The sequence below is a fragment of the Nuphar pumila genome, chromosome 4 (genome assembly GCF_984573655.1).
Source record: "Nuphar pumila chromosome 4, dmNupPumi1.hap1.1, whole genome shotgun sequence".
NCBI lineage: Eukaryota > Viridiplantae > Streptophyta > Magnoliopsida > Nymphaeales > Nymphaeaceae > Nuphar > Nuphar pumila.
In genome coordinates this window covers 32,730,435-32,754,098 of record NC_143252.1, presented here as the reverse complement: position 1 = coordinate 32,754,098, position 23,664 = coordinate 32,730,435, and the positions used below count along the sequence as shown (strand labels likewise).

The 23,664-nt window shown below is 36.4% G+C and overlaps 1 long non-coding RNA gene across 1 annotated transcript; it reads left to right on the top strand.

Moving 5' to 3' along the window:
* The first annotated feature begins 516 nt into the window (after positions 1–516).
* LOC149839883 (uncharacterized) lies at positions 517–2,529 on the top strand. The gene is made up of 2 exons (XR_016431517.1): positions 517–591; positions 2,336–2,529. It is a non-coding gene; the product is annotated as an uncharacterized LOC149839883 (long non-coding RNA).
* The last annotated feature ends 21,135 nt before the right edge of the window (positions 2,530–23,664 follow it).

The window sequence follows — 23,664 nt, the reverse complement described above, 5'->3', positions numbered from 1 at the left end:
TGTGTACTAAATCTTTTGTCATTTAACTTCGCAGGAAGCAGAAAAAGGAGGCAGTGTACCATATAAGGATGTGTTTGTAGAAACACATAAACGGAAGACCACGGGAGTCTTCGTATCAGAGAAGGCGAGAACGACAACGGTATGTATTAATTCTATTAATAATCATTGCAATATATATGCAAGTTATCATAATGTTATCATTAATTATTAATGAATACTTTAAACATTATTTTGTAGGAGGCATATGAGCAACAGATGGTAGAGCGATATGGCGATGACGCTACTCAGCATCCATCATTTGATCCTACAGCATGGGTGACTGCAGCAGGTGAACCCAAAAAAGGTCGCGTGTTCGGGTTTGGGAGTAATATGAACACTTCACCAGTTATTGGTTCTTCCAGTTACGGCTCACCGACTTCTTGCGTTGACATAAGCTCCAAGCAGCCGACTATTCTTTCCGGTGATGGTGTACGCGAGATCATTAATGAATCACTGAATAACTACTTCCAATACACTGTCGCCCCCTTTCTCCGAAATGAGATCAAGGCCGCTGTTCAGGATAGGGGATCTTCGATTCCAGGTCCCTCTCAGGTATAATCACATATTCAGTTTTTTGACTGCCTTAGAGCACATATGAGCATTCTATAATAACATATAGAGTTTTTTTATTGCATTAGAGCACATATGAGCATGCTATAATCACATATAAAGTTTTTTTGTCTGCCTTAGAGCACATATGAGCATGATAGAATCACATATAAAGTTTTTTGACTGCATTAGAGCACATATGAGCATGATAGAATCACATATAAAGTTTTTTTGACTGCATTAGAACACATATAAGCATGCTATAATCACATATTCAGTTTTTTGACTGCCTAAGAACACATATGAGCATATTATAATCACATATTCAGTTTTTTGACTGCCTTAGCACACATATGAGCATGCTATAATAACATATAGAGTTTTTTTACTGCCTTAGAACACATATGAACATGCTATATATCATTTATGATAGAATCACATATAAAATTTTTTGCTTTGCCTGCCTTAGAGCACATATGAGCATGCTATATTCACATATTTAATTTTTTGACTGCCTTAGCACACATACGAGCATGATCGAATCACATATATAGTTTTTTGCCTGCCTTAAAGCACATCTGAGCATGATAGAATCACATATAGAGTTTTTCTAGATGCCTTAGAACACATATGAACATGCTATAATCATATATTCAATTTTTTGACTGCCTTAGCACACATATGAGCATGATAGAATCACATATATATATATATATATATATATATATATATATATATATATATATATATATATATATAACTTTTTGTCTGCCTTAGAGCACATATGAGCATGATAGAATCACATATAAAGTTTTTTTGACTGCATTAGAACACATATGAGCATGCTATAATCACATATTCAGTTTTTTGCCTGCCTAAGAACACATATGAGCATGTTATAATCATATATTCAGTTTTTTGACTGCCTTAGAGCACATATGAGCATGCTATAATAACATCTAGAGTTTTTTTATTGCATTAGAGCACATATGAGCATGCTATAATCACATATAAAGTTTTTTTGCCTGCCTAAGAACACATATGAGCATGATAGAATCACATATAAAGGTTTTTTGACTGCATTAGAACACATATGAACATGCTATAATCACATATTCAGTTTTTTGACTGCCTAAGAACACATATGAGCATATTATAATCACATATTCAGTTTTTTGACTGCCTTAGCACACATATGAGCATGCTATAATAACATATAGAGTTTTTTTACTGCCTTAGAACACATATGAACATGTTATATATCATTTATGATAGAATCACATATAAATTTTTTTGCTTTGCCTGCCTTAGAGCACATATGAGCATGCTATATTCACATATTCAATTTTTTTACTGCCTTAGCACACATACGAGCATGATCGAATCACATATATAGTTTTTTGCCTGCCTTAAAGCACATCTGAGCATGGTAGAATCACATATAGAGTTTTTCTAGATGCCTTAGAACACATATGAACATGCTATAATCACATATTCAATTTTTTGTCTGCCTTAGCACACATATGAGCATGATAGAATCACACACACACATATATATATATATATATTTATATATATATATAAAACTTTTTGTCTGCCTTAGAGCACATATGAGCATGATAGAATCACATATAAAGTTTTTTTATTGCCTTAGATCATACATGAGCACATGATAGAATCACATATAGTGTGTAATTTATTTCATTATATTTTGTTTATCAATACTGACTGTTCTTTTCTTGTGTAGGCTGCTAGCGATAATCAGCGTAGTGGAGCTGAAGGGACAGATAAAGACAATGAACAAGAAGACGCACAAAATCTTGGCGATGATTAGAGGACTATGTTGAAGAAGTTCTATTTTTTTTATTTTTCCTAATTGTAATTGTTGAATTGTAAATAATTAAACTTCTTAATTTTAAGGTGGAACGATTAATTGTTGTAGATTCTTGTTATATGAATTTTTTTTGTGTGGTTTGTTTTTTATTTACAGGAAATATAAATTGTACAGAAAATAGAAATTGTACAGTTCTCGGTATTTAATTTTCAAATAATTTTTTTTAATTTTTTTCGTGTTTGCGACGAAACCATCCGTCGCTATTCTTAGTAATCTAGCGACGGCATAGCGACGGAAGTAAATCCGTCGCCAAGCCGTGGTCGCCGTTTAGTACCGGCGGATTGGCGACGGAATATAGCGCTCGTTATTCCGTCGCAATTAGCGACGGACCTGGCGACGAAATAATTCCGTCGCCAGTTAGCGTCGAAATATTCGCGACGTAAGCATACTGTCTTCTCGTTGTCGCTAATCCGTTGCTAACCATGTTAGCGACGGATTAGCGACGGATTAGCGACGGAACGTGGTCGTCGCTAATCTACTGCTTTGTTGTAGTGTTAATGGGTTCGGGTTTCAACTCAAGTCTTAGTATAATCGGCATTGTAGACCTAATTACCTGCCAATAAAAAATATGTAAATTAATAGAATCAAGTGTTTATTAAGAGAATATAATATTCTAATAAAATAAAAGCTTAATAACTATTCTAAATAATGTTAAAATCTAAATGTTAAAGCATATATCTACTCCAACCAAACATTATAAGTTGAAAAAAACAATGATATATCATACTCACAATGTATCAAATTCAATGAGTTCTCAAGAATTATTTTGGATTTTGGGATTCATTTCAATCCGACAATTTCCATGACAAAAGGGCAATAAGAATATATGAAAAAATGAATTAAAGTTTAGATTACTAAAAATCAATGCATATTAATTCTAAGTTTGTCAACAACTTTAATTATTTAATTGAATATATAATATTTATCGATTAGATGGACCGAGTACGTGGTTGGAGTACGGGTCAGTTCTGATATATAATCAGATCAGGTATGGGTTCGGGTGTATAATAGGTTTGAGTACATAATTGGGTCGGGTTAGGTTTTAAAATATGGAGAACCATTTGGGTCCAAGTACATAATCGGCTTGGGTCTGTATAGGTTTCGATATTCATTTGAGTTGGTCACTTGTAGCTTTTCTGATGTCAAAATATGAATACAACCTATGGGAACCTTCAAATGATATCATCACATCCGAATGAGATTGAGTGACCTTTTTTCTTCTCCAGATTAGTATGAATGCAATGAATAAACTGTTAGGTGTAAGAAGGAAGGTAGAGAGAATTCAAAGGAGAAACTGGGCTGTTTTGAAAGAGGTGGTCTTGATGAGGTGGAATAGTCCCATATTGCTTTTGCTTGAGTTTTCTGAGAGCTTTATAAGCAATTAGTGAACTCATACACTTGTTCCTGAGAACAAGGGAGTGGGATGACCACCACACACATGCGCGTGCACGCGCGCCCGCCCACCGTGCCGTGTCGTGTCATGCCTTGCCAAGCCGGGCCGGGCTCGGGTTCGGGTAATTGGCCCTTTAGGGCCATATCCAATCAAGACAAGTATCTTTTTACCCAAAGTTTCTTTGGATTCGGTAATGGGTTATGGGAATGGATAACGGGTCACGACTTCTCGGATTCCGTGCCTGTTATGGAACTTCGGATTCCGTAACGGATCACGTCCCCTCAGATTCCGTAACGGGCTCCTTCCACGTTTCATAACCGTTCGTGGGTTATAAAAGCGTGGTTAGGGGTGGGGTTACTGAGAGGCTAAGACATGCGATTTTCTGAAGGAGAGTTCTGCGATTTTCCATCTCCCCTGTTACTCTCTCTCTCTCTTTCCTGTGAGTTTTCCCGAAAGGGTGGTTCTGCAACTTTGGTTCAAAGAGGCTGTTTTCGAAGGACGATCCGCGGAGTGCACCGTTCGGTTCATCGTGGCTATTGTATCCTACGGGAAGGACGCCGGACCCTAATTTGCACAATATGTGGGGGCGAATCTTCTCTAAGGGGAGTACTTTCGTACGCCTTAGCCTATTACATAAACTAAACATGTTCCTGTTGTTTTCTTTATGTTCTATGCATCTGTTTAATCTTATGCTGTCGTCTGGATTTTGGTCTGATGCGAAAAATGCCATGTTTGCTCCCTGTTACTGTTTCGGTCGTCTGTTAATCATGTTATTTACACTGCTGTATTTCTTGATTTATTTCGTGTTTTATATCATGATGACGATTGTGAAACTGTGTGATCTGAAAAATGATCCATCAGTCTTAGAGAAGATTCTAAGCATGTCGTCTTCTTCTGCATTTGTACCAAAAGTGGACATGTCCGGTATGCCGAAAAAGTTTGCCGGACAGAACTTCAAGCGTTGGCAGCAACGCGTGAAGATCTAGTTCACTACGATAGGGCTGTTGAATGTTCTGGAAGTCGACTGCCCTTCGGTGTCTGATACTAACCCTGACCCTGCTGCAGTTACTGCAGCTGTAGAGTGGAAAGAAAAGGATAGTATATGCCGTGGTTGCATACTGTTGGCTCTGTCCAACACATTGTTCGATGTGTACTGTTCTTCCTCTACCACTGCTAAGGGTTTATGGGACCAACTTGACAAGAAGTACAATACAGAAGACCAAGGTCTTGAAAAGTACTCTGTTGCCAAGTTTCTGAAATATCAGATGGTAGAAGGCAAGTCGGTCACTGAGCAGGCACACGAGTTTCTGCTACTGCTCCATAGTTTGGCTGAGGCTGAAATGAAACTTCCTGAGAAGTTTCTGGTTATGACCATCGTAGAGAAATTTCCTAAGTCTTGGGTAGACTTCGGTATGTCTCTCAAGCACCGTAGAGGGAAAATTTCTCTAGATGATCTTATGGTAGCCATTGCCATTGAAGAGGAGCATAGGAGCCAGAAACAGATCGTAATGCCAACTGAACCGCCTAAGGTGAACATGATGACCGGAGCTTTTAAGGGCAAAGAACAAAAATCGAAATCTGCAATGAAAAACCAGTTTAAACCTAAGGCCAAAATCCAGAAAAAGGCAAAGAACAAACCGTGTTGGAACTGTGGGCAGGTTGGGCACTGGGCTAAGGAATGTTCTTCCAAGAAGGCCAAAGCTCATGGGACCACAGACGGAACGCCTCAAGTCAACATGGTGACTGAGGTCGTTGGGACCAGTACTGGGTATGTTTCTGTTAACCCGCAAATCTATCACGTCTATGAGCCAACAGAGTGACTGGTTGACACTAGGGCTAATGTGCACGTTTGTGTTGATAAGTCTGTCTTTGTCTCATACCAGGCTGCTGCAGGCAGATCCGTGACTATGGGCAATTCAACGGCTGCAAAGGTGTTAGGAATTGGACGCGTGGATCTGAAGTTTCCTTCAGGACGAGTTCTATCTTTACACAGAGTGCACCATGTGCCTGTAGTTAGAAGGAACATTCTTAGTGGTTCATGTCTTGTTAGAGAGGGTTATGAATTTAACTTTAAATGTAATAAAGTTGTTATTTTACATTCTGGAACTTTTATTGGCAAGGGGTATTTAGATGATGGTTTATTTAATCTTCGTGTTGAATATGGTTGCAGTGATAAATTAGAAAATGATGTTTCTTTTGACTCATTGTCTAATGTTGCTTATAACATAGAATCATCTGACTTATGGCATAATAGATTAGGTCATGTGAATTTCAACTCTGTGAAACGCATGATGAACTTGAAAATGATTCCTGAGCATTCCATTGATAAAACTAAAAAATGTGAAATTTGTATGCAAGCAAAACAATGTAGGAAACCATTCCATATGATTGTTAGAGATTCTGAAATATTGGATCTGGTGCATACAGATATCTGTGAGTTTAATGGAGTGTTAACTAGAAATCATAAAAAGTATTTTATCACTTTTATAGATGATGGCACTAAATAGTGTTACGTGTATCTGCTAAAATCAAAAGATGAAGCTTTTGATAAGTTTCTTAATTTTAAGAATGAAGCAGAAACACAAACTGGTAGAAAACTTAAGAGATTGAGGTCTGATAGATGAGGAGAATATACCTCTAATAAACTCGATGAATATTGCAAATCTGTTGGAATAGTTCATGAGTTTACTGCTCCATATTCTCCTCAATCCAATGGGATTGCAGAAAGAAAGAATAGAACCCTAACTGACATGATAAATACTCTACTTGGGAGTTCTGGATTACCTACCTATATGTGGGGGGATGCTCTGAATACGGCTTGCCATATTCTGAATAGAGTACCTCAGAAGCATAAGGATAGTAGCCCTTTTGAACTCTGGAGAAATAGGAAAGCTAGCTTAAAATACCTTAAAGTGTGGGGGTGCCTTGCTAAGGTACTTGTCCCAGAACACAATAAGAAGAAGCTGGGTCCTAAAACAGTAGATGTTGTCTTTTTGGGTTATGTAGAGAACAGCTATGCCTATAAGTTCTTAGTAATTAAGTTTGAGATATCTGGCATAGATGTTAACTCTATTGTAGAGCTTCAAGAAGCTACATTCTTTGAGGATGTATTTCCCATGAAAGTTGGTGTACCTCAGAATCTGTCTTCTTTAGATATACCTGCAACTTCTGGTTTCATTTCCGAACATGTAGAAAGGATGACAGATGTGGGGGTAGAACCATCTTGTTCTCATCCTAGACCCGATGAGTCTGTGGAAGTGGTTGAACCTAGAAGGAGCAAGAGACCAAGGATTACCAAGGATTTGGGAAGTGACTTTATCACTTACCTTATCGAAGATGATCCTCCAACTTTCTGAGATGCAATGGCTTCACCTGAAGCAAAGCATTGGAAAGACGCCATCAAGAGTGAAATGGACTCCATTATCTCTAATGGTACTTGGGAACTGGTTGACCTCCCTCGTGGTAGTTCCACAATTGGGTGCAAGTGGATCTTTAAGAAGAAGTTGAAACCAGATGGATCCATTGACAAGTACAAGGCGAGACTGGTTGCCAAGGGGTTCAAACAAAAGGAGGGAATAGACTATTTTGATACCTATTCTCCGGTTACCCGGATGACCACTATTAAAGTGCTTATTGCACTGGCTTCCATTTATGATCTCTCGGTCCATCAAATGGACGTGAAGACCGCTTTCTTGCATGGCGATCTTGAAGAAGAGATCTATATGGATCAACCTGAGGGTTATGTGGCTCCTGGTAATGAAGATAAAGTTTGTAGACTTGTTAAGTCATTATATGGACTTAAGCAAGCCCCTAAACAATGGCATGAAAAGTTTGATAATATTATATTATCATTTGGCTTTGTTGTCAATGAATCTGATAAGTGTGTTTATTGTAAAGTTAAAAGTGATGGTTGTATTATTTTATGCCTGTATGTAGATGATATTCTACTGTTTGGTTTCAATATGGGAATTGTTAATGAGACAAAGTCGTTTCTTAATAGTAAGTTTGATATGAAGGATATGGGTGTTGCAAGCGTGATCTTAGGCTTAAAGCTGGCTCGTTCAGCTGAAGGGTTAACCATTTCTCAATCTCACTTTGTCGAGAAAGTACTTGTGAAATTTGGTTATAACCAAGGGAGATCTGTAGCAACTCCATATGACCCTTCTATCCCTCTTCATAAGAATACGACTGGTGTTCCTGTGTCTCAATTGAGGTATTCCTAGATTATTGGAAGTTTGATGTATCTTGCAAATTGCACGAGACCGGATATTTCGTTCTCCGTGACAAAATTAAGTAGATACACAAGTTGTCCAAATTACACTCATTGGAAGGCATTGGACAGGGTACTTAGATACCTGAAAGGAACCATTTCCTTGAGTTTGCATTACAAGAGATTCTCTGCAGTTCTTGAGGGATATAGTGATGCGAGCTGGATAGCCATGAACTCTGGCAGTTATGGCGTGACAGGGTATGTATTTACCTTGGGTGACGGCGCAGTCGCCTGGAGATCAGTAAAGCAGACCATCTTGTCTCGGTCTACTTTTGAGGCTGAACTCTGTGCTTTAGATGTCACTGGATTGGAAGCTGAATGGTTAAAGGAACTTCTTGAGGAACTTCCTTTAATGTGCAAGCCAATTCCTGCGATATCTGTGCATTGTGACAATATGGCCACAATTGCAAAGATTAAAAGCACAAAATATAACCAAAAGCAGAGGAGACACATCCAAGTCAGAATAAAATCTGTAAGGGAACTGGTGTCTCAGTTAGTGGTTGCTGTGGACTATGTTGGATCCAAAGAGAACACAGCTGATGCATTAACGAAAGGACTAGATAAGTTTTTAGTCCTAAAATCCAGAGAGGGGATGAGACTGAAACCCATCAGTAGTTCATCTACAGTAGCAACCCAACCTATCTGAGTGGATATCCCACAAAGTAGGTTCAATGTGGTAATAACAAGCTGTAGGGTGAACTGGATAGCACCTTATTAAAGATGATACTTTGTATTTGTGTCTGTTCCCCTGTTTACTCTGGAAAGGTGCTGTAGCTGCAAGTTAAAGAAGAGTTAAAACTCTGAATGGGTTCAAAGCCTTCTAGGCGAGATGTTAGCAGTGTATCTTTGGAGAAGCCTACCTATGTGAGTGTGACTGTGTGGCCGCAGTTCAAGGAATTGAGTTATTCTTGAAGTCACTCATGAAATAGGATTCGGGCGCATGGCCTTTAACGCGCCGCCCCTAAAGATTACAACCAGAACCTTTATCATGTTGTTGCTGATGGACACTCCTACACCAAAGGTTCAAGTTCAAGACTTCAGTTCACTTCGTTCCTGTGGGGGTAAAGTTAGTTAACTAAGGTAGTGGTTCAAACCGGAAGGTACCATTGCTGAAAGCATGATATGTCCTGTTGCAGATTGTCTCATCTTGCATCTTGGTTTCCTCCCGTTTCGTTCTTTGAATTTGTGGGAGAATGTTAGGTGTAAGAAGGAAGGTAGAGAGAATTCAAAGGAGAAACTGGGCTGTTTTGAAAGAGGTGGTCTTGATGAGGTGGAATAGTCCCATATTGCTTTTGCTTGAGTTTTCTGAGAGCTTTATAAGCAATTAGTGAACTCATACACTTGTTCCTGAGAACAAGGGAGTGGGATGACCACCACACACACACGCGCGCGTGCGCGCGCCCGCCCGCCGTGCCGTGTCATGTCGTGTCGTGCCGGGCCGGGCTCGGGTTCGGGTTCGGGTAATTGGCCCTTTAGGGCCATATCCAATCAAGACAAGTATCTTTTTACCCAAAGTTTCTTTGGATTCGGTAATGGGTTATGGGAATGGATAACGGGTCACGACTCCTCGGATTCCGTGCCCGTTATGGAACTTCGGATTCCGTAACGGATCTCGATCTTTCAAAGTCCGTTAACGGATCACGTCCCCTCGAATTCCGTAACGGGCTCCTTCCACGTTTCATAACCGTTCGTGGGTTATAAAAGCGTGGTCAGGGGTGGGGTTACTGAGAGGCTGAGACAGGCGATTTTCTGAAGGAGAGTTCTGCGATTTCCCATCTCCCCTGTTACTCTCTCTCTCTCTTTCCTGTGAGTTTTCCCGAAAGGGTGGTTCTGCAACTTTGGTTCGAAGAGGCTGTTTTCGAAGGACGATCCGCCGGAGTGCACCGTTCGGTTCGTCGTGGCTATTGTATCCTGGGGGAAGGACGCCGGACCCTGATTTGCACAGTATGTGGGGGCGAATCTTCTCTAAGGGGAGTACTTTCGTACGCCTTAGCCTATTACATAAACTAAACATGTTCCTGTTGTTTTCTTTATGTTCTATGCATCTGTTTAATCTTATGCTGTCGTCTTGATTTTGGTCTGATGCGGAAAATGCCATCACTAACAAACTGATGAATCTCCAAGTTTAAAATCTGAAGCCTAGACCATTTACCCAGCAAGGAAATTTGCCCACTGAAACTGTTTGTGGACAAATCGAGATGTTTGAGCATGGAAGCATTTGATAGAGAAGTTGGTATAGATCCTTCGAGCAAGTTGGTGCCCACGAAAAGAGTTCAAATTTGGCAAAGCCGAGAACAGATTGGTAGGGAGTTTCCCACAGATCGAGTTTTCCCCAAACTCCAATTCCATCAAAGCAGAAAGATTAAATATTGAAGATTGAATCTCTCCTGTTATGTTATTTAAACTGACCTGTAACTTCAACAGGTTCTTTAGACAGCCTAATTCATCTGGGAAAGGTCCTTGTATGTTGTTCTTAAAAAGGATAAAATTCTCAAGCAAGGAAAGGTTGCCAAAATGAACGAGGAATCACACCGGTGAGAATTATTATATGAACTTCCTAATGATATCCAGATTACTCTTGACTCTGATGTATATCCAAAATTAGGAGGGTTCCCTCCAAATCATGTAGCGTTTGCATATAATAAAACGCTGCACGTTGAGATTTACTGAAAACAGTGAGTGAGAGAGAAAGCCAGCCATGGACGTAGATCTTGGTCTTCAAGATCGAACCACATTAAAAATATTGCGATTCATCTCGTGTGTGTTTGGTGTACGTTACAACAAGTCTGTTACCCTTTCAGGGAGTACCCTTGGAGTTTTACACTGAGGGTGCCAGAACAGAGTATGGTAAATATGGTACCACTAGCGACCCAAAATGTCGGTTGTTACTCCCTGTCATAAAAAAAAAATTGAACTGTTTTTTCTGTAGAATCTTTTCCTTTAGTTGTTACTATCTAAAAAATGCAATACTGCTTCTAAACACAAGAGCCTGGCCTACTTTTGGTGGCAATTATATCTTTGTCCAGTACATCCTTGTTGGACAAACACCATACACCCCCTTTGTTGTAGTGGTGAGGACTTTATGTTGGCTATGTTCTCAAGCTAGGTTTTGCACATTCATCAAGAATCTCATTTTCTCAAGGATGTCTAATGAAGAGGAATAACTTTCCTCCATTTGAGACCACAAACCTTCAACATAATCTGGATCTGATCACCAACTCTTATGACATATAGGCAATAGTAGTCAGCATCCCTCTCCGTTTTCTCTCTCTTGTGGAACTCATGAAGAAGATTGAATAAAAATTCTAGCAAGTGTTTTGCCAACAATTAGAAAAAATTGGAAAAGTTTCTTACAGGGATCCACCTTTTATCTTGTAATCCAAAAAGAGACTTCTAAAAGATGGTATCTTTAAGCGCCAACTTTTTTTTTTTTTGAAAACAAACAAACAAACAAATAGGACCATTAGTCTCATTATCTTATTATAGTTTAACGACAAGTTGTTGATAGTAAAATTGCTAATTCTATATTAACATACATTCTACATGCACCACTTTTTGAATGGTCATTTTCCAAAGTGTTTCTGTGATAAAGTTTCTTTATGTACTCTTCTTGATGGCCTAGGTTTGGATGGTAAGCTTTGGATCTTATCGGCTATTAGACTGTCCATTACAGGTTACCTCGGGTCTTGGTTGTTATAAGGACATATATGGTTGCCAGCATCAAATGTTCAACACAAAAGATAAAGCACCCCAAAAGGGCATATATTTCTATTAACAGACTAGCTGCATCTTGGAACCAAGGGATGTTTTAAAAAAATACTGAATAGCTGAATGGAATTAAGGGAATCGATGGAAGTATACTTGCCACTGATTGCCGACATTTTCATTGTAAAAGATTATTGCAACTCTGGTCCGTTAGATCTTTGAATAGGTGAAGCAAATTTGCCATTCTAATATGGTTTGATTGGGAATAGCTACCATTTTCAGAACAAAGAAATATGATAGTAGAATACTTGTCAAACATTCTCTCTCTCTTTCTCTCTCTCTCTATATATATACTCTCTCTCTCTCTCTCTCTCTCTCTCTCTCTCTATATATATATATATATATATATATATATATATATATATATAGGCTTGTTGCTTGTCATGTGAATACCACAATAAACAATTGCAGTATCAAAATGCCACTTGAAAATCTAACTCTTTGTTGGGCATCTTTTGTTGTTTTAGTGCAAGCCTTTAGGTCTTTCTAATTTTTTAACTCAACTGCAGAGGGATGCTATTATGGGTATTGCAATTTGCTATTTGCAACGCCCTTAAAATTTTAACCTTAATTATTATTCAAATATTAAAATTTTGAGACCAAATTTTTTATGAGTATAAGTAAATTAGATCTTATAATGCGAAAACAATTTTAAAAAATGGTTAAGACTTTGGGTGAAGTTACACTAAAGATAGCAATAAAATCAAAATGTATGAAATATACACATTTCAAACCATGTACAATATAAGACTGAAATATGAAGACTCGTAATTTTATTTCAAATCAAGAGTATAAAAACAATAGTTCAATATCTACATGATCAATTACTTAAAATGAAAAGATCATGTCTACCAAGATCGCAAGGTAAGAGTGGACCCTCAAAGATGCATCTCGACAGTCTTTCCACTACAAGAATTCTGTGAAATAGCGACGTACGCTATCCGACGCTAATCCATCACTGAAATGTTTAGCAATGGAGTGACGTTGATGACTTAGCGATGGATAACATCTGTCATAATTCCTTAATCGCTAATTAGCGACAGAACTGATCTGTCGCTACTTTCATCGCTAATTTGCGATAGATTAGTGAATGCCATGATCCATCGTGAGTTCATCGTTAAATAAGCACTGATTTGATTTTGCAATAGATATATATCTGTCGCTAATCCGTCACAAAAATTTAACAACGAATACATATCTATCTCTAAATTTTGTCGCCAATTTAGCGACAAATTAGTGATGGATTACATTCTGTCACAAAACATCGGCTAATTCAGTTTTTGAGACATATAAATATTCATCTCTAATCTGTCACAAAATTTGTGATGGATATTATTCATCGCCAAATATCGTCGCCATTTTGCGATTGTATTTCTTCAAAAAAACCATCGCTGAATATTAGCGACGGATAATATCCATTGCTAATCTATCATAAAATTTTTAAAAAATAAAATAATTTTGTTTGAAATATAAATATATAAAAAAAATTCTTGTTATATAATTTATATAAGTTGTGTATAAAAAATAAAGTACACATAAAAAATACATATACAAAGTAGGTGAAACAAATTTAACACAAGTTATAAGTGAAACAAATTTAACAACCCAGCATAATCCTCACCAAGTTCTAATTAGTTACAAGTGAACATATACAAAGAGTTTTGTTTGAAATAACAAGTATGTAAAACAAATTCAACACATAAAGCTACTCCTCGCCAAGATTTAGAGCATCATCCTCTTCATTGTCTTGATCTGCCCCTTCATCCATGCCCCCATCTGCTCCTCTACACTGATCATCTCCAGGATCCTACAAGAGAACCAAAATGTTAGTATTGATAAACAAAATATACTGAAATAAATTATATGCAATGCACCTAATCTAAGGCAATCAAAGTAACATGGCTGAATGACACATAAACTAGCAATAAAGTGAAGGACATTAACAGAATTCAAAGCTTGTCAAAATTTTTTTATAGTGATGAAATCATGCTTATATGTGTTCTAAGGTTGTAAAAAAACTTTCATAGTGATTCAATCATGCATATATGTGTTATAAGGTAGTAAAAAAAAATCATAGTGATTCAATATGCATATATGTATTCTAAGGTAGTAAAAAAACTTTAATATTGATTCAATCATGCATATATGTGTTATAAGGCAGTTAAAAAAATTTCATAGTGATTCAATAATGCATATATGTGTTCTAAGGTTGTCAAAAATTTTTTATAGTGATTCAATCATGCATATATGTGTTCTAAGGCAGTAAAAAAAATTCATACTGATTCAATCATTTATATATCTATTCTAAGGTTGACAAAAAAAATTCATAGTGATTCAATCATGCAAATATGTATTCTAAGGTTGTCAAAAAAATGTCGTAGTGATTCAAGCATGCATATATGTTTTTTAAGGCTGTCAAATAAATTTCATAGTGACTCAATCATGCATATATGTGTTCTAAGGCTGTCAATAAAATTTCATAGTGATTCGATCATGCATATATGTGTTCTAAGGTTGTCAAAAAAATGTCATAGTGATTCAATCATGCATATATGTATTCTAAGGTTGTCAAAAAAAATTCATAGTGATTCAATCATGCATATATGTGTTCTAAGGCTGTCATAAATTTTTTATAGTGATTCAATCATGGATATATGTGTTATAAAGGTGTCTAAAAAATTTATAGTGATTCAATCATGCATATATGTGTTCTAAGGTTGTAAAATAAAATTTATAGTGATTCAATCATACATATATGTGGTCTAAGGTTGTAAAAAAAAATTCATAGTGATTCAATCATGCATATATGTGTTCTAAGGTTATCAAAAAACTTTTATAGTGATTTAATCTTGCATATATATGTTCTAATGCTGTAAAAAAAAATTTGTAGTGATTCAATCATGCATATATGTGTTCTAAGGTTGTCAAAAAAATGTTATAGTGATGAAATCATGCTTATATGTGTTCTAAGGTTTTCAAAAAACTTTCATAGTGATTCAATCATGCATATATGTATTATAAGGCAGTAAAATTTTTTTTAAGTGATTCAATCATGCATATATGTGTTCTAAGTTTGTCAAAAAGATTTCATACTGATTCAATCATTTATATATGTGTTCTAAGGCTGTAAAAAAAATTTCATATATGATTCAATCATTTATATATGTTGAAAGGATTTCTAGCTCACCAATAACGTTCTTACTTTATTGCATGATCTTTTTTTTTTGGTGTCGCCCCTTAACCAGTGTTGTCAGTATCGGGTATGGGCCCTGAATCGTTTGGCCAACGATTCAGGTGAATCGGCCATACCGATTCTCAAGTGAATCGTTTTGAATCGGTTAATTAAAAATATTTGGTGTCAATCAGAACGTGACACTTGTTAAAACCATTAAAATAATATTAAGGATTTTCTCGACCCGATACTTGCCCTTAACTCTCCAATCGAACAACGAAACTAGGAGTGATTCCATGAGTTCAGGCCAACCATCATTTTAAATAGGATGGGTTTCATTCTACATTCAATCAGCTGTTAGGATTGATAAACATTTTTACCTTTATGTGGACTGATTCTAGCTGTCTAGATGCATCGATTAAATGGCTATGATTCAATCCTACATGGGAGTCTTTTTTGTTCAGGCCATAGTGACCAAATACGACATTGGTAACTTGTACAAGAAAATGGCAAGATAGAATATATGAAAGTTTGAAACCATTCTATCTTGGATGGAAAAGAGTCAAAGGTTGCTTAGATCTCATTCATCACTAAGATGAACGGCACCCGAGAACCCACCAAACATATTTGGTATGCATGCATGGTGATCGGGAACCTTGAAAGGCATCGCCGAGATGAACGACACCCAATGATCCATCAAATCCCTCAAGCTCTAAACAGCTCACAACCATACATTTAGCAGTCATAAATGTCGTTCATCTAGAAAGTAGGCAGATGGATACGTCACAGGGATGGTCCAACTTACTCATGTATCTCTCCCTTACTCTACTTGTGAAACTGCACGAAAATGATATCTCGTGTCCTTTGGGGCGTGTTCATGTGACATAGCTATTACCCGTTATCAGAGAAGCTTGATCCAATGAACTTTGGATGCTTTTCTTTCCAAAACCTCTTGGACACAATTTGCTTACCGACGGATCATTTTCTAAGTTTGCCTATCAAGAAAGGAGAGGAAAAAGATAAGGAATTTCAGATTTCAGAAAGGCCTCCCAATTGGCTCAGAATTAGTCCTTCAAGTCTATTACTGGAGAGAGATCAAGATCTAAGAGACTAGAACAGAGACCAAGTGATTAAGGAATGCTTCTTTGGATGAGATTAGTACTCAGATTAAGCATGTGCAATTCAACCAAGTTGCTGAGCTCTCGAGGAATGTGTCCATGAAAGTTGTTGTTTTGAATGTCTAGAACTTGAAGTAAGGGAAAATTACCAACCTGGGGAGTGATGGAGCCCTCAAGGTTGAGATTAGATAGATCAATGGCTACAACCCTTTGTTCTTTGGAGTTGCAAACCACTACTTTCCAAGTGCAGAAGGAAGAACTTGTATTCCATGCATGTAGACGACTAAATATGGATCATTGGTTATGTAAGATTTGAAAGAGAGAAGAGAGGCATAGTCTGTGAGATTGTTGAATGTCTGAAGCACCATGGAAAGAGCTTGGTATAATGAAGATCAGAGGAGAAAGAAGAGGAGAATTGGCACAATGGTGATGTGGGTAGCCATTGTTTCTGTTGTTAGCAAGGAGGAGAAAGAAGAATTTATATCTTATAAGATTTTGGCCTTTAGTCCTCAATTGGAGAAATATTCCAAGAGAGCTATGAAGCAAGACTTTGTACAAATTAGTCAAAACAAACGTAAAGGAGTTCTTAATTGACGATATTTGAATTCTCTCAGTTGATAAGGGATGCGGGGGGCAATTGGATAGCGTTCAACTCTTGCAATGTCCACCTGTCAAAGCAGGTTATATGCCCCCCGGAACACGCAGGTGCATGTTCTTGGGTCTGAATGAGCGCCATGTATGTAAGCACGTGGCGCTCATATCCTCGTGTGTGTCTGCATCACTTAGCATCGAAGTCTGGTGTGTTTGCAAAGACTTAAGTACCCTTTCTCGCCATTAGCGCCATGAAACAATGTTTCGAGTAAAGAACAAAAATATCCTCCTGCCATAGTTTGCAAATACTTAAGTACCCTTTCCCGCCATCAGCATTGTGAAACGATGTTTCGAGTAAAAGACAAAAATGTCCTCCTGCCAGAAAGGGTTAAAATCATCATCATTTTTGCCCTAAGGAGTAAACTCCTCTGCTTTAACAGGAGCTCCTCGCAATATGGCACCCTAAACATTTCAGATCACCCTTTGACGATGCACCATCTGCTATAACAGAAGCTCTCTTTGATGACACAACCTTTGGCGTCGTCTGCAGTCGCCGGAGCACCATTTTCCGTCGTCTGCTGCCGCCGGAGCGTAGTCGAAGCACCGTTGCTACCATCGGCTGCATCTACCTTCTAAGTGTTTCTCCTCCACTGTCGGATTAGCAAAACTTGTGTCCTAGAAGGTGAGTTTTATGTAAGTTTTCGTTATATAAACAAATCAATTTGTAAATCCAAATGTTAAATCTTACAAGTGGTTGTACTATACATGCTAAATAACACCTATTTTTATACTAAAACAAAAGTCATGAAAGGCAATAATATATACTTATGAAGGCTAAATTTCTACAACAATTTGTAAGTTTGAAATTAACAAAGAGTTATACATTTAATACAGTAACGATTTGTTCTATGCAGCAACGATTTATACGTTTGAAGTAGTAGCGATTTATGATTTATGATTCATGATTTATACATTTAAAGCAACAACGATTTATACATTTAATGCAATAGCAATTTATGATTTACAATGATATGTACTTATGAAGGGTTCAATTTCTACCAATGATTTGTATATTTGAAGGAGCGATTTGTATGTTCGATGTAACAATGATTTATACGTTTAAAGCAGTAGTCATGTGTATTTATGATTTATGAAGTTACCATGATTTGTACTTAAGTTTTCGAAATCGTACTATGATATTTACTTAGGAAGCCAAAACGTTACACCGATATGTACTTGTAAAGGATGCGATTTGTACAACGATTTATACATTTGAAGCAACAACGATTTATACGTTTAATGCAGTAGCGATATGTAATTATGAAGTTACCTCGATTTGTACTTAATTTTGCTAAATCATACTATGATGTTTATTTATGAAGGCAAATATTATGATGGCTTGTAATGTTGGTGATTGTTTAACGAATGTGATAATTTGTAATAATATATACTTGGGAAAGCGGTTGTAACATACAATGATGCGGTTAAATTTATGTGTTGTGCAGGTTAACAATGACTGCGATTTGTAAGACAAGAAAGCCTTCGCCGTTTGAGGGGATGACTCTTGAAGAAATCATCCGCCAATCCGATATATGTGAGGGTTATGTAAAAACATTGAGAATAAAAAAGACAGGAACAAATTATTGGATATTTATTATGCAGAGCCTGATCCTTCGGATATTGGAGATGAGAAAGATGAGAAAGAACTAAAGATGAAGAAGAAAAAGAAGGATGACGAAGAGAAAGAAAAGCAAAGGAAAAAGGAGGAAGAGAATGAAACTACACACACTTGTGAGGCAAAAGGATTTCTTCTTTCCGACCATGCAAAATTAAATCTAGATGCACATCATTCTTCATGTTATCTATCATGATCGTCAGTTGCATCGCACTATACTATGCATCAAGTTGTTATTTACCATGTCAATAAAAGAAACAATTTATCGTATATGTGTGTTGACAATAGCGATTCAAGAGATAGTGATTTAATGACATCTACGACGTTACAAAGCGATTTTAATTTTAATCGCTAAATGAACAATGATTTGAATACATACATCGCCACTGCAATCATGCAACAATGTAAATAGTATGTTAAGTACAAATATTATACAAATTGACACTATCAAACATATAGTATGTTACAAACCGATATACATATCACATAATATATTACAAATCAATACCAAAATTCAACATAATAGCTTACAAATTGATATTAACAAACAAAACAATATCTCACAAATCGATAGTATGTTACTACAACCACGATTTGCATTATACTATTTCAATATTTTCTATACAAATGCAAATCGTTGTTGCTTACATAGACGTCATTTCTTAAATCGCAAACATCACAATCAGAATCCAGGTCTCACAAGGCATATCGATTTTTGACAATGAGCTAGGTGTGAAACGACATTTCTTTAATAAATGAATGACATGTATTTTTGTAATAAAGGCAAATCATTGTGGCGATTTATGATTTAAGATTTACACATTTAATGCAATAGAGATTTATGATTTATAAAGTTACCAAGATTTGTAATCAAGTTTGCTAAATCGTGCAATGATGTTTAATGTTGAAGTCCAAACGTTACAACTATATGTACTTATGAACGTTGTGATATCTACATCGATTTGTATGTTTAAAGCAGGAACCCTAAAACCCTTAATGCTTATACCCTAAACCCTAAACCCTAAAACCTAAACCTAAACCCTAAACCCTAAACCTAAACCCTAACCCTAAACCCTAAACTTAAACCCTAAACCCTTAATATCTTACTAAACCCTAACCTTAAACACTAAACCCTAACCCTTAACCTAAACCCTTAATATCTTACTAAACTCTAACCCTAGACCCTTAACCTAAACCCTAAACCCTTAACCTAAACCCTAAACCCTTAATATCTTACTAAACCGTAATGCTAAACCATAAACCATTAATATATTAACTAACCCTAAACCTTAAACCCTAAACCCTTAATATCTTACTAAACCCTAACCCTAAACCCTAAACCCTTAATATCTTACTAAACCGTAATGCTAAACCATAAACCCTTAATATATTACTAAACCCTAAACCCTAAACCCTTAATATCTTACTAAACCATAACCCTAACCCTAAACCCTTAACCTAAACCCTAAATCCTTAATATCTTACTAAACCCTAACCCTAAACCCTTAATATCTTACTAAACCCTAAACCCTAACCCTAAACCCTTAACCTAAATCCTAAACCCTTAATAAATTACTAAACCCTAACCCTAAACCCTAACCCTTAATATCTTAATAAACTGTAATGCTAAACCATAAACCCTTAATATATTACCAAACCCTAAACCCTTAACCTAAACCCTAATCCCTTAGTATCTTACTAAACCATAACCTCAGACCCTGAACCCTTAATATCTCACTAAACCCTAACCCTAAACCCTAAACCCTAAACCCTAAACCCTAACCCTAAACTCTTAACCTAAATCCTTAATATCTTACTAAACACTAACCCTAAACCCTAAAACCTAACCCTAAAACCTATAAACTAAACCCTTGATTATGAAGATGATTTGGTATATCGATTTATAAGCTATAAACAAAAATTTTCATATTGAGTTGTATGATATTTAATCATCGATTTGCATTATACTATGATAATATTTTCGTAACAAAGGCAAATCGACTAAACATTACAACGATTTTTAAGATATCAATAGGATTTTCCATATCAATTTAAGAAAATATTTTGATTCTTAATATCAATTTAAGATATTGTTTTGATTCTAAATATCAATTTTTAAGATATCAAAACAAATTTTCAAATCAATTTAAGATATTGTTTTGAATCTTAATATTGATTTCTGTGCAGATTCTTGATATCGATTTAAGTTATTGTTTTGATTCTTAATATTGATTTATATGTTATTATTATGATTCTAAATATCGAGTTATATGCTAATTCTGTATATCGATTTATAAGCTATCAACAGGACATTCTATATCAATTTGTATGATGCTATCCACAAGACTTTCAAAATTGTAACTCTGTATGCTAGATGAGACACTGATTTATACATGTGACTGATACCTATTATAACAATTTGTACATGTGAATGATACATTATTAAACAAAATTCATGTGCTTTTTTGATGAATCAATTTTCATGAATGGTGATAAAAAAATATATTAACAATTCTATTTTTGTGGCTCACGATTCATGAAAATGGATTCATCCCAAAACTCTTTCTTTGTGAACGAAATTGATAATAGACAACATATAATATTTTATACATTGATATACATATCACATAAAATATTACAAATCGATACTGAAGTTCAGCCTAATAGCTTACAAATCGACACTACAAAATACATAAAATCTTACACATCGATGTACATATGGCAAAATATATTACAAATTGTATCATATTTTACTAAACCCTAATACTAAACCCTAAACCTAAATCCTAAACATTATACCTAAACCCTAAACGATGTGTATAACGATGTGTAAATTTAAAGGCTAGATGAGACAACGATTTGTCCATGCACTTGTATCGCGATTTGTACTTATGCAATTTACGATTTTAATCCAGTTGTGGCCGACATAGATGCCATTATGTAGATCGCGATAGGACAATACATGGTATACCATCTTACAACTCGATACTAAAAAATACCTAATATCTTACACGTCGATATACATATCATATAATATATTAATCATTGATACAACAATTCAGCATAATATTCTTAATATCAATTTAAGATATTGTTTTGATTCGTAATATTGATGTCTAGCATGATTCTGTATATTGATTTATAAGCTATCAACAAGAATTTCTATATCGCTTTGTGGCCGACAAAGTCGCCATTGCGTAAACCGCCTAAAATGAGAACCATGAAAAGGTTTATATTATTTTATTATAAAATCTTTGGCAGGTCCCATAAGCATTGAACTCCTCTGCTATAAAAGGAGATCCTCGCAATATTACCCCATAAACAATCCATAAAAAATCTAATACTTTGTCTTCTTCCCCGGAGCTCCCTTTGCCATCTTGGTGAGTTTTTGTGTTGTGCAGGTTACTAATGGCTTACATTCATAAGAGAAGAAACACTTCATCGTTCGAGGGAAAAGCTGCAACCAAAATTGTCGAATAGTATACTTTGTATGAGCAATTAGAAGTGCACTATAAAATATTGATGATTGAGAATGACAAAGAAAGGAAGCAATTGTTGCTAAAGTATAGAGCGGAGCCTAATCCGTTGGATATTGAAGATGATGATCCAACAAAGAATACCGAGGAAGAAGTACAAATGGAAAAGAAGAAGAATGATAACAAAGAGAAGCAAAAGGAAATGAAGGAGGACGATAAAGCAAAAAAGCAAAGGAAATCAAGGCGAAAGAAGGAGAAGGTGGACGATAGGAAAAAGCAAAGGAAGAATAATGAGGAAGAGAAGCAAAGGCAAAAGGAGGAGGAGGAGGAGAGGGAAAGACAAAGGAAGAATAAAGAGGAGGAAGAGAAGCAAAGGCAGAAGAAGGAGAAGGAGGAGAGGGAAAAGCAACAGAAGAATAAGGGGGAAGAAGAAAAGGGAAGGCAGAAGAAGGAGGAGGAGGAGAGGGAAAAACAAAGGAAGAATAAGGGGGATGAAGAAAAGCGAAGGAATTTGAAGAAGATGAAGGAGAAGGAAGATAAGCAAAGACAGTTTAAAAAGAAGGAGGAGTAGGAAAAGAAGCAAAGACGATTGAAGAAGAAGGAAGAGGAAAGGCAAAGGAAGCAGATTCAGAATGAGGAAGAAAATGAAAGACAAAGGAAGGAGAAGGAGGACGAGAAAGAGAAGGAAAGATAAAGGAAGGAAAAGGAGGACGAGGAAGCCAAGAAAAGATAAAGGAAGGAGAAGGAGGACGAGGAAGAGAATGAAAGACAAAGGAAGGAGAAGGAGGACGAGGAATAAAAGGAAAGATGAAGGAAGGAGATAAAGGAAGAAGAAGAGAAGAAAAGAGAAAGGAAGAAGAAGGAGGACGAAGGAGAGAAGGAAAGACAAAGGAAGGATAAGGAGGACGAGAAAGAGAAAGAAAAAAGCAGGAGGAGGAAGGGAAGGAAAGGGAAAGGGAAAGGAAAAAAAAAAGGATGGACGCAAAAGAGAGAAGGAAGGAAGAAGTACAAAAGCTATTGAAAGGAGGGAATAAAGAGGAGACAAGTGTGACCAACGTATGTTAATCACTACTGGATGTAGCGATGTACTGTTGTAGGTATTATTATGTATAGCGATGACTTTGTATAGCGATTACTATAAATAGCGATTACTCTGTATATCGATTACTATGTATAGCAATTACTGCTATAGCGATTACTGTGATAGCAATTACTATGTATAGCGATTAATTGTGATTTGATATTTTGTGTTATAGGTTGGTCAGAAGAGAAACAGAGCAGCAGGTAAAAATCTGAAAGGGCGATGTCAGTGGCCTGTAGTTCTGTCATGGTACAAAAAACTGAGTGAATATCAGAATGATCGATTATGAATGATGCACTTTGGCGGCCTTCTGGACCAACATTATTTTGAAAATTACTGGAACACCATGACCCACCTTGTCAATAAGTGGAACCATAAGACAAACACGTTCCAGTTTGGGGTTTTTGAGATGACCATGACCCTAGAAGATGTGTCACGAATTACGAGTCTCAAGTGCCATAAAAGTGTTGTTCTAACAAGGGATTCAAACTATAACCCAAGGAACAATTGCACAACCCTTCTAGGAATGTCAATGGAGGAAAGGCGTGAGTGTATTTCTGGTGAAGGCAATTCTTCACTGATGAAAGTTCATTTTTTCCGTAATAAATGGTAAGGCTAGTCTGCTGCATGTGCATCTGAAG